This window comes from Tursiops truncatus, chromosome 12, assembly GCF_011762595.2.
Source record: "Tursiops truncatus isolate mTurTru1 chromosome 12, mTurTru1.mat.Y, whole genome shotgun sequence".
Classification (NCBI taxonomy): Eukaryota; Metazoa; Chordata; class Mammalia; order Artiodactyla; family Delphinidae; genus Tursiops; species Tursiops truncatus.
Window position 1 is genome coordinate 76,070,034 of NC_047045.1, and position 9,872 is coordinate 76,079,905.

Genomic DNA, 9,872 nt, shown 5'->3' on the forward strand with positions numbered 1-9,872 from the left:
ATGGATCAGGTAATTTGCAAAATAAAAATATAAAAATGGCCAGCATGGCCTTGACAGTTACTTTTCTGAAGTGTACTTTGTCCATATAAATACTCCTTGAGGATTACATGCATTTGCTCTGGGAAAGTAATTCTAGCTAGCTGTTTTAAATTTTATATTATAACTTACTTCCTCAGGTACCTGATGATTATTAAACCAAAGCCTCCACTGAATAGACAGCATACAAAACAATCCTCTTCCCCAAACCCAAACCCACTTACATCTCCACTGGACTAAGAATGCACTCTTGACCTAGAGGTTGCTCAGTCATCATCTGATTGATGAGATGAGCTGGGATTTGAATTTATAGTCAGAGAGGGGAGGAGTGCAATTTTAAAGGTCTCACTGTACTCCACGCAAAATAACCCCAAATCTCTGATCTCAGACAACTGTCACATTCTGCAAATGCTCAAGTAGAAAAGTCTGGTGGCCTCCAACAAAGTAGATATTAAGCAGGAATTACAAGTAAATGGCAGGAGCTAGAAGCAGAAGTCGTGGAGACATAAAAGATGAAGTGGGTAGTATACATTTAGCCAGGGTGAATAAACAAAGCAGGAGGAGAGAAAGAGAAGCAGATTACCAGAGGAAGATTACTGGAGTGGGAAGACAGAGAAAGAGAGACTCTTCCCTGCTTTCCTCCCAGTTACCTAGCTCTGTGGCTTCCAGCCTTTTCTGAGATTTATTTTGTGCTCCTGAGCTCCACTTGTAGTGGACAAGCATTTCATTTGCTTGTCTAGCACACCTGTCCATTTTTGCTTACTTAATTTTCTTGGGGAAACTATTCTTCCATTCGACACGATCTTATGGTAACTCTCAGTCACCATTTCCCACCTGTCCCTATGCTTACCACCCTGCTTATCAAAATGGAGAAAACACCCCTCTTTCAATCAATATTCCACTAGTGCTTTTAGTTTCATTCCCTCTTTCCTTCTTAATGATCTTACGTTTCACATACCCCTTCTCTCTCTGGTATTAACAATACTTCCACCTTAAATTGAGATCATTGGAAACAGACTCTGAAACAGTGATTTGTGTGAAAAATATAGACGGGGGGCTGCGCAGTCTCGGGAAGAATATCTATACATGAGCAAGGGAAGCAGGACTTGGCAGAAGGAAAGTGAGTGGCTTTTCCAATAGAGGTCTCACCAGTCCTGTGGAGGTATAGCATGGTCCTTCAGAGCCGTCCCTAATTAAAGCAAAGGGCTGGACAGTGGTTAGGTTTAGGGTTAGGGTTAGAGTTGAGTGAGCTCTGAATGAGGCAATATGAAGACATGTCCTATAAATGGGGTTCTCAGGGAGCTAGCTGGCAGTCAGGTCAAACTGTGACTATTCTGTGAACACGGGGCTTTCTCAGGAACTCTAAACTGACAAAGATTCTCTCCTTGCTGAAATTCTACTCAGGCTCCCCTCAACTCTCTTCTCAACTAGACTTTGACTTTTGAGCTTCTATTTTCATCTCTGCATTGTTCAAATTTAGCAAGAATCCTACTAAGTCAGTTTAGCCATATTCCTCCATTCTCGATATCTGATCACTCTTGGTATCTAATTGGGTTCCCCCTCCTATACCATCCCCCAAGTGATGTCTGGTCACCCTGGCCTGCCTTTGATAAGAATCTCATTAGGCCAATTTAGCCAGAATCCCCTCTTCACTGTGATGTTTCCTCTTAGTAATTTTCTATCCACTGATCCCCACCTTTCTCCCTGACTGTAAATTGTGAATTTTCCTTATTGTACTCAGAATTGAGCCCAGTTCTCTATACTGAGGTCTCTTTTCCCCTATGTTACTAGTTTTTCTGAATAAAACCTACTTTTACCACTTTACTGTCCAGCTCTGTTTATCTTTGACAAAACCTACTTTGACTTCTCCAGTGACTCTTAGGCTGTTGGTTTTCATCGGTACTGTGGTCGCAAGGCTGATGATTTTCAAGCTACGATGGGACTGGCAAGAAGGAGCTGGGAATAGGCAAGTTAAAAATGCCACGTAGCTCACTGTTCTTACCAAGACTTTTGTTTTTTTTTGAATAAATTCCCCTTGGGTTGTTGCAAGTCTTTGGTTAATTTTCAGAGTACTGAAAAAGTTCATCATTTTGGCCAATGTCCTCATTGTTTTTACGAAGAAGAAAGTTTTCAGAGGTCCTCATTCCATCACTCCAGAAGTGCTTCTGCTCATCTTGGAATTTAGACAATCGTGCTGTAAAAATCTACTGGCATAAGGTGCATAGGTTCTAAAAATTAGAGACAGAGATATACTGTAGTGATTCCCCCTGGCTCTGCTTTTCTCATGATATGAAATGACAGGTGAGAGTTAACCATCCTTTGGGAGGAGCTGGCTGACTTTAATGGCATAGCCCTCCTCCACCATGAATCAGTCTTGTGAGTTAAAACAGAGTGTGGAATGCCTACTGTTGACCAAAAGACTGCTTCATCGTATCTTAGTTTCAGAATCTGGACCATTTTTCCAAGCCTTTCAGGCCTCCAACTCTCCTGTTAATTCCACAATTTCCTTTAACCTATTTCTTCTGGACAAGTGTCGAATTTTATAGTTCAAGTCCCTTCCCCAGGGCTTCCCTGGTGGTGCAGTGGTTGAGAATCTGCCTGCTAATGCAGGGGACACGGGTTTGAGCCCTGGTCTGGGAAAATCCCACATGCCACGGAGCAACTAGGCCCGTGAGCCACAACTACTGAGCCTGCGCGTCTGGAGCCTGTGCTCCACAACAAGAGAGGCCGCGACAGTGAGAGGACCGCGCACCGCGATGAAGAGTGGCCCCTGCTGGCCACAACTAGAGAAAGCCCTCGCACAGAAACGAAGACCCAACACAGCCAATAAATAAATAAGTTAATTAATTAATTAAAAGAAGGCTCAACATTAAAAAAAAAAAATCCTTTCCCCAAATGTCTTGGAGTGAAGAGATGCTCATGTGTGATAAACATCAAGATCAAAGGTGTTGCTTGAGATAATTTCAATCTCTGTTTGTTTGTTTTTTTAAATTTATTTATTTTATTCATTTGTCTTTGGTGGTGTTGCTCAGGCTTTCTTTAGTTGCGGATTGCAGGGGTTACTCTTCGTTGCGGTGCGCAGGCTTCTTGTTGCGGTAGCTTCTCTTGTTGTGGAGCACAGGCTCTGCACGTGGGCTTCAGTAGTTGTGGCTCGCAGGCTTAGTTGCTCTGCGGCATGTGCGATCTTCCCGGACCAGGGCTCAAACCCATGTGCCCTGCATTGGCAGGCAGATTCTTAACCACTGCACCACCAGGGAAGTCCCAATCTTTATGTTTAGACACTTCCGTTCACCTCACTGGAGGGAAATACAGCCATAAGTGGTAGAAATAGGTGATGAGACTTGTGTGCAGGGACTTTTTGTCCTCGGCTCTACCTCTAAGTGTGTGCTTTTCCATAGTTTTTTCCACACTGAAATTCTCATCAGAGGAGACACTTTAGCAACATTTCCCACATGCTTTGACTTTTTTTTTTTTTTTGAGGAAAATGTTTCATTCTATTAGGTTAATTCCACCCCAAGGTATTTGCATAAGTGGTGTGGGTCTGGCCTTTGACGTTATCTTCCTGAATGTTCTCTGATTGCTCACTCAGGCGTATTGTAGACACAGGGTCTGGTCTCATTGAATCTTGTGCTATCTTTACCAAATCAAATCTGTAAAGTTCACTTGCAATTTAACGTATTGTTTCTGAGTCATCTTGACATTTTGACTTCATAAGTGTAAACTGAAAACTGCATTTACTGGAAATTTGTTTTTAAAAATAAAACAACATAGGCCAGATCCATGACCTACAGATGCATTATAAAATTAGGCAATGCTTATGAGATAATGCTTCTGAAAGAAATTTTAAAAAATAAATTTATATCTGTTTTTAAAGCACATAAAAGTGTAAGACTGCGTTCAATAGGAACAGAAAATATACACGCAATAGTGTAAATTATTAGAATGGAATCTAGTTTTTTAAAAGCTTGGGGGGGGGCTTCCCTGGTGGCCTACTGGTTAGGATTCCAGGCTTTCACTGCCATGGCCTGGGTTCAGTCCTAGATTGGGGAACTGAGATTCCACAAACCATGCAGGGCGGCCAAAAAAATAAAATAAAATAAAAGGGAGGCAGAGAGCATAGTCAAATGTTAAAAGGGTGACGATGTTTAGCATTGTTAAAAGAACTGACCGGGAAGTTTCTCTTTATTTCAAAGTTATAAATATTATAAATAAGTACGATTTTTGGCATAGCGCGCCTATATTTGAAAATCAGCGCATAATGGTTTTTATTAATAGAACCTTTGCATAATTCATAATAAATGATTCTAGTAATATTGAAAGTTGAAATTTTCCTGGCAGATAATTTTTATTAGCGACTTAAAGAGTCTAGAGTTATTTCTGGCTGCTGAATGGGATCACAATATGACCAATTCCATCACTTTATTTTTCTTAAGCATTTAGAAATACCCAGGCATGTTGGCATTTAGAGGTAAACAAAATGGCTAAGCGGGGGTGAAGAGGAACTTAGAGTATGCTTACCTTATATATTCTAAGGTTAAGAATTTTGGGCAGTTATAAAAGGTTTTTTTGTGGGGGGGGGGTGTAGGATACCTGGGAAATTTGAATATAGACTAAGTATTAGGTGACATTAGGAGATTATTATAAATTTTGTCAGGTGTGAAAATGTCACTGTGATCATGTAGAAATAGATGTTTACTTTTCAGGGGTGCACACTAAAATATACAGAGGTGAGATATTGTAACATCTGAGGGAAGCGAAGAGGAGATGGTGAAGTTACTTCTGAGTGGAGCCCGATACGTTCGGTTCTAACGAGTTCAAGCTGAACCACCCACTGAGGATTATGTCTCCTTGGTGAAAATCAGCCCCAGCACCTCCCAGTTCCTGCTGGTCTCCTCCTGAGATGTTGCGGTGCATCTCTACCATGGGCCGGCCCTTCAGCTCACGTACCAGCCCCTAGCGCTCTCTTGGATGTGCGTTCAATGGTCCGACACATGCCTGGAGTGGGGGATCAAACCCTCGACTGAAAACACATGATTCCAACACTGATCAGGGAGATCTGGCTGGAACCCATGATGCCCCTACCAGATGTGTTGAATACTGTCCAGAAGTGAATGTGGTAGTTACTGGGCCTTGGGATCAGACAGTTAAATTGCGGCATCCCAGAACTCCTTGTAATGCTGTGACCTTCTGTCTGTGAGTAACACCCTCTCTGTCTGGAGATCAGCTGGTTGTGGACAAGGTGGGCAGTAAAGTGTTAATGTGGGAATTACAGAACATGGGTTATGTGCAGCAGTGCCGGGTGTCCAACTTGACGTACCAGGCTCGCTGCCTTTGAACATTTTCAAATAAGCAGTTTTGCATTAAGCTCAGTTGAAGGCCAAGTGGAAGCTGAGTACTTGCTCCCAATCCCTGAGATACAGAAGAAGCATGTCTTCAAGTGTCAAAGAAAATAATATTGAGCAGATTTATCCTGTCAATGCCATTTCTTTTAACAACATCTACGGTACGTTTGCTATGGGTGGTTCTGATGGATTTGTAAATATTTTGGGTCCAGTTAACAAGAAGCGACGGCGCTGGTTCTGTAGATACCCCACCAGCATCACACCACTTGTCTTCAGTAATGATGGGACTACACTTGCAATAGCATCATTATATATGTATAAAACGGATGACATAGGACATCCTGAAGATGGCATCTTCTCATTTGCCAAGTGACAGATGCAGAAAAAAAACCTAAGTCCACCTAATCATCTCCTGAAAGTAGTTTCTCTACGGAAAGCTTTTCTGCTTCCTACAGATCATACTTACCCCCTGGATGTGTTAGAGCCATTGTTGTTCCATTAGTTAGTATGGATTTCTCTATTTTCTGTCTTACGAAAATCTTGTCTGTGTGCCTTTCCATACTGACTTTGTGTAGCATGAGGATTCTTTGTTTCTTTTGTATTTGTTATTTACTCTAAAATACTTGGACAGAAGAAAACTAAAAGAAGCAAATATGGCAAAATTTTAAAATCTAGGTGATGGATACATAAAGGAGTGTTCATGATACCCTTTTCTCAACTCTTCTATATATTTGAAAGTTTCAATAATAATTTTTAAAATGTTTTGTAGCTGAAAAAAGTGTTTTGGCAACTGAGATTTTGCAACATGTAGATTAGCAAAATTTTTATTACCTTTTTCTGTTTTTTTTTCTAAATTTTCTAACACCTTATAAAACTTTAAAATATAAATCAGAATCAAATATTTGATGAATTGCTTGCTTTGAAAGTAATTGAATATAAAGGAATATAACAGTTCATCTAAAAACTGTTTCTCATCTTTTTCTTTATTCTATCTTTTTTCCTCCTTCTTTGCAATGTGATACAATTTCTATAAAAGGTTTCTAAACGAGATAACATAAATAAGAAGTAAACAGTAAAGTCAGGGCCACGAAACAGTACAGCCAGTAATGAGACTAGTGCTCGAAAAAGAGGGTCTTACATCCTAAACGTTTACCAGCAGAGGGCCACAGATTTGGTTCTTAGCTTTCTAGGTATAAATTTAAAAACAGGAATATGAACAGTTATATCATTCAGAGTGCTCATAAAATAAAGGCAAATTATTCACCCAGGAGAAGCACAAAAATTTCTGGTTTGAAGTTTATCCTGAATAGGATCTCTGTGATATAATGAACAAAGCCCTAAACAATACGCTTAGGATAACTACAGCAAAGGAGTTTTGGGGGAGTGTGTCTTTATGTAGGCAGCTGTCATTATGACAAAAAAATAATCACTGAAAATAAACCTATCGGAGCAAATACCGTGGTATCATCCAGGTAAGCAGCAACTCAGAGGTCTTGAGAGACTTTTGGAGTATCTTGAACAAACCTTCTTAAGCGGTTTCAAGAACCCCAAGGGGATTGCTAGATAAACATTAAGAGTTTTAGGGAGCCTGTAAGTTGTGTATGTTAGCGGGCATGAACACATTTTTCTGAGGACAGGTTTTTTAGCTTTTATCAGAAGGATCTTTGCTTCAGAAAAGAGTGAGAACCACTAATTTATAGAAATAAAGAGGCTACACATCCATTGGGGATATCTTTTTCTTGATGAGCTTTTCAAAAATATATGTGATAAGGAGCTTTGAGATTGTGCTCTCTGCCTGCTTCTCAGAATGAAAAAATTCTGCATGTCCTCTAAAAAAGGAAAACATATATCCCATGAGTCAGCTCACCAGAGCAGGCTGGACCACTGATAAAAGCTGAGGCACTGATTTAGGACTGATTGGTAGAGAAACCTGCTTCATATATGCTTGGAGGTAAGGCCAGTGTGTATTTTCAGGAAAGATGAAGGTTGTTATAAAAAATAATTTTGTGTATACTCCAAATGAAATGAAAAAAAAATTCATGTACTGCATTGATAATTTTAACACGAATATTTTTAAAGCTGGTGTAATCAGAAGCTTATCTTAAACATTACAAAATAAAAGTTAAATAAATCACCCATAGACAGTCTGGCTTTGAGTGATGCAATTTCCTGGAACAATGTACTAACATAAATTGCTTTGCAAAATGTATCCCTCTGTAACTGAATGAGATACCTTGCCGAATGGTGTTTTAGCTGTAAATAAATTAAAAATTTTCTTTCTGGGAGTAACGAGTCAGGCCAGAAGTTTCTTGAGGTCTTGGCTAGATCATAAGTATAAAAATTTATTATGCATCTTGTGTGTGTGAGTACAAATTAAGATTTCATATATATTTTATATATTAAGAAAATATATATTGACTATATATATATATAATATTTACATATATAGCCTTAATGTATTTTTCTTAATATATAAAATATATACTATATGAAATCTTAATTTATACATACATATGTATATATATACATACATGTGTATATATATTCTTAATATATAAACTATACAAAATATGTCTATGTATTTATATATCTATATCTATCTATCTATATCTATCTATATCTATATCATCTATATCTATATCTATATCTATATCTATATCTATATCTATCCCAGAGAGATTGAATAACTTGCTTAAGGTTTTACACTGTATGTAAATGGTGCAGTGGGATTCAAACCAAGGCAGTATATGTCCAGAGTGTACTCTTTGGCCATTAAGCTAGACCCTCCATGTGCAATAATACAGTCATGCTATTTGCTTATAAAAGAATATGCCTTGGGCCTCCCTGGTGGCGCAGCGGTTGAGAGTCCGCCTGCCAATGCAGGGGACACGGGTTCGTGCCCCGGTCCGGGAAGATTCCACATGCCGCGGAGTGGCTGGGCCCGTGAGCCATGGCCGCTGAGCCTGCGCGTCCGGAGCCTGTGCTCCGCAACGGGAGAGGCCACAACAGTGAGAGGCCCGCGTACTGCAAAAAAAAAAAAAAAAAAAAGAATATGCCTTTCCACTGTTTGTGTCTGGTCTAGGAGCCATGCATCTATTGCACTCAAAATGCTATTCAATTATTAAAGAACAAGTTAGTATGAAAGGAGTATCTATCCCTATTATTTTCACCTGGAAACAACTAACTCCTCTGTCAAGAGCATTTGTATGGGGCTTCCCTGGTGACGCAGTGGTTGAGAGTCCACCTGCTGATGCAGGGGACGCCGGTTCGTGCCCCGGTCCGGGAAGATCCCACATGCCGCGGAGCGGCTGGGCCCGTGAGCCATGGCCACTGAGCTTGCGCGTCCAGAGCTTGTGCTCTGCAACGGGAGAGGCCACAACAGTGAGAGGGCCGCATACGCAAAAAAAAAAAGAGCATTTGTACAGTGAACCTTTTATTTAAGGTTTCACAGCTGAGAGAAGTCTAGAGCAGCTAATACAATAGCTGGATGTCTCCTTTTAGGCCGCTACTGTTTGAGTGTAGGAAGTATTGTTTCATTTGTATGAATTAAGAGTGTCCACTAAAATGGTTTATTCTTCGTTCTTTCAAATTTCTCCAGCCAGCTTTATGACTGTTTACACCAGAATTGACACAGCAATTCTACTCTAGGGGTTTATCCCAATGAAATTACTTAGGGAGAGCAAAAAAGCTATATTCATGAAGATATCCAGTATGTCTTTATTTGTAAGAGAATATAAGAAAATATTGGGAAGAAAACACCCCAGAGACCTTATATTAAGGGGGATAAAGACAGCTATATCAACACAATGCAATATTATAAAAATATTATGTATAATTATAAAAATTTGTAAAATCATGGAAAACGTCTGGCTAAGCATCAAGAAAGGATAGCAAAATACTACTTTATAAACATATACTTAACAACTGTTATAATTTCAACAACTAAAATTATATATTTGTAAAAAGAAACGTGAAAGAAATGGAAATAGTCATACTGTGTTGGAATTATAAACATTTGTCATTCCTTAATCTTGTGATTTTTATTTCATAAATATTTCAAAAATTCCTTGACAAGTTCCTGCATTTTCATTAGAGTTTTCCAGGATTTCATTAGTCATTAATGGACTTCCTCCCTTTTAAATACTGGCTCCTCGACTCATTAGTGGACAAGATTGTGCCAATTAATTAACTTCTCTAGACTGCATTATTTTTTCCCCTGCTGAAGATGGAGAAAATAAGACTTAGCTCATAGGATTGTTTAGGTCAAATGAGATAGTGTTTAATACAGTTTCCTACTACAGAGTATGTGCTTTAAAAAACAAAAAGAGCCCAAATGGATAAGGAAACTCAGCTACCATTTTGCTGAGTGTTCAGAATTTCACACTAATGTGTGGGACATTACCATTTTATGGTGAGAGAAATCGTTAATAGGTCAGAATGAAAGTTACTCTGTTTTTAACCCTGTTTTGGGATAAATAATGAATCATAAAATAC

At 39.2% G+C, this 9,872-nt stretch overlaps 1 pseudogene; it reads left to right on the forward strand.

Moving 5' to 3' along the window:
* Window positions 1-6,990, forward strand: LOC101315799 (mitotic checkpoint protein BUB3 pseudogene; annotated as a pseudogene).
* The last annotated feature ends 2,882 nt before the right edge of the window (window positions 6,991-9,872 follow it).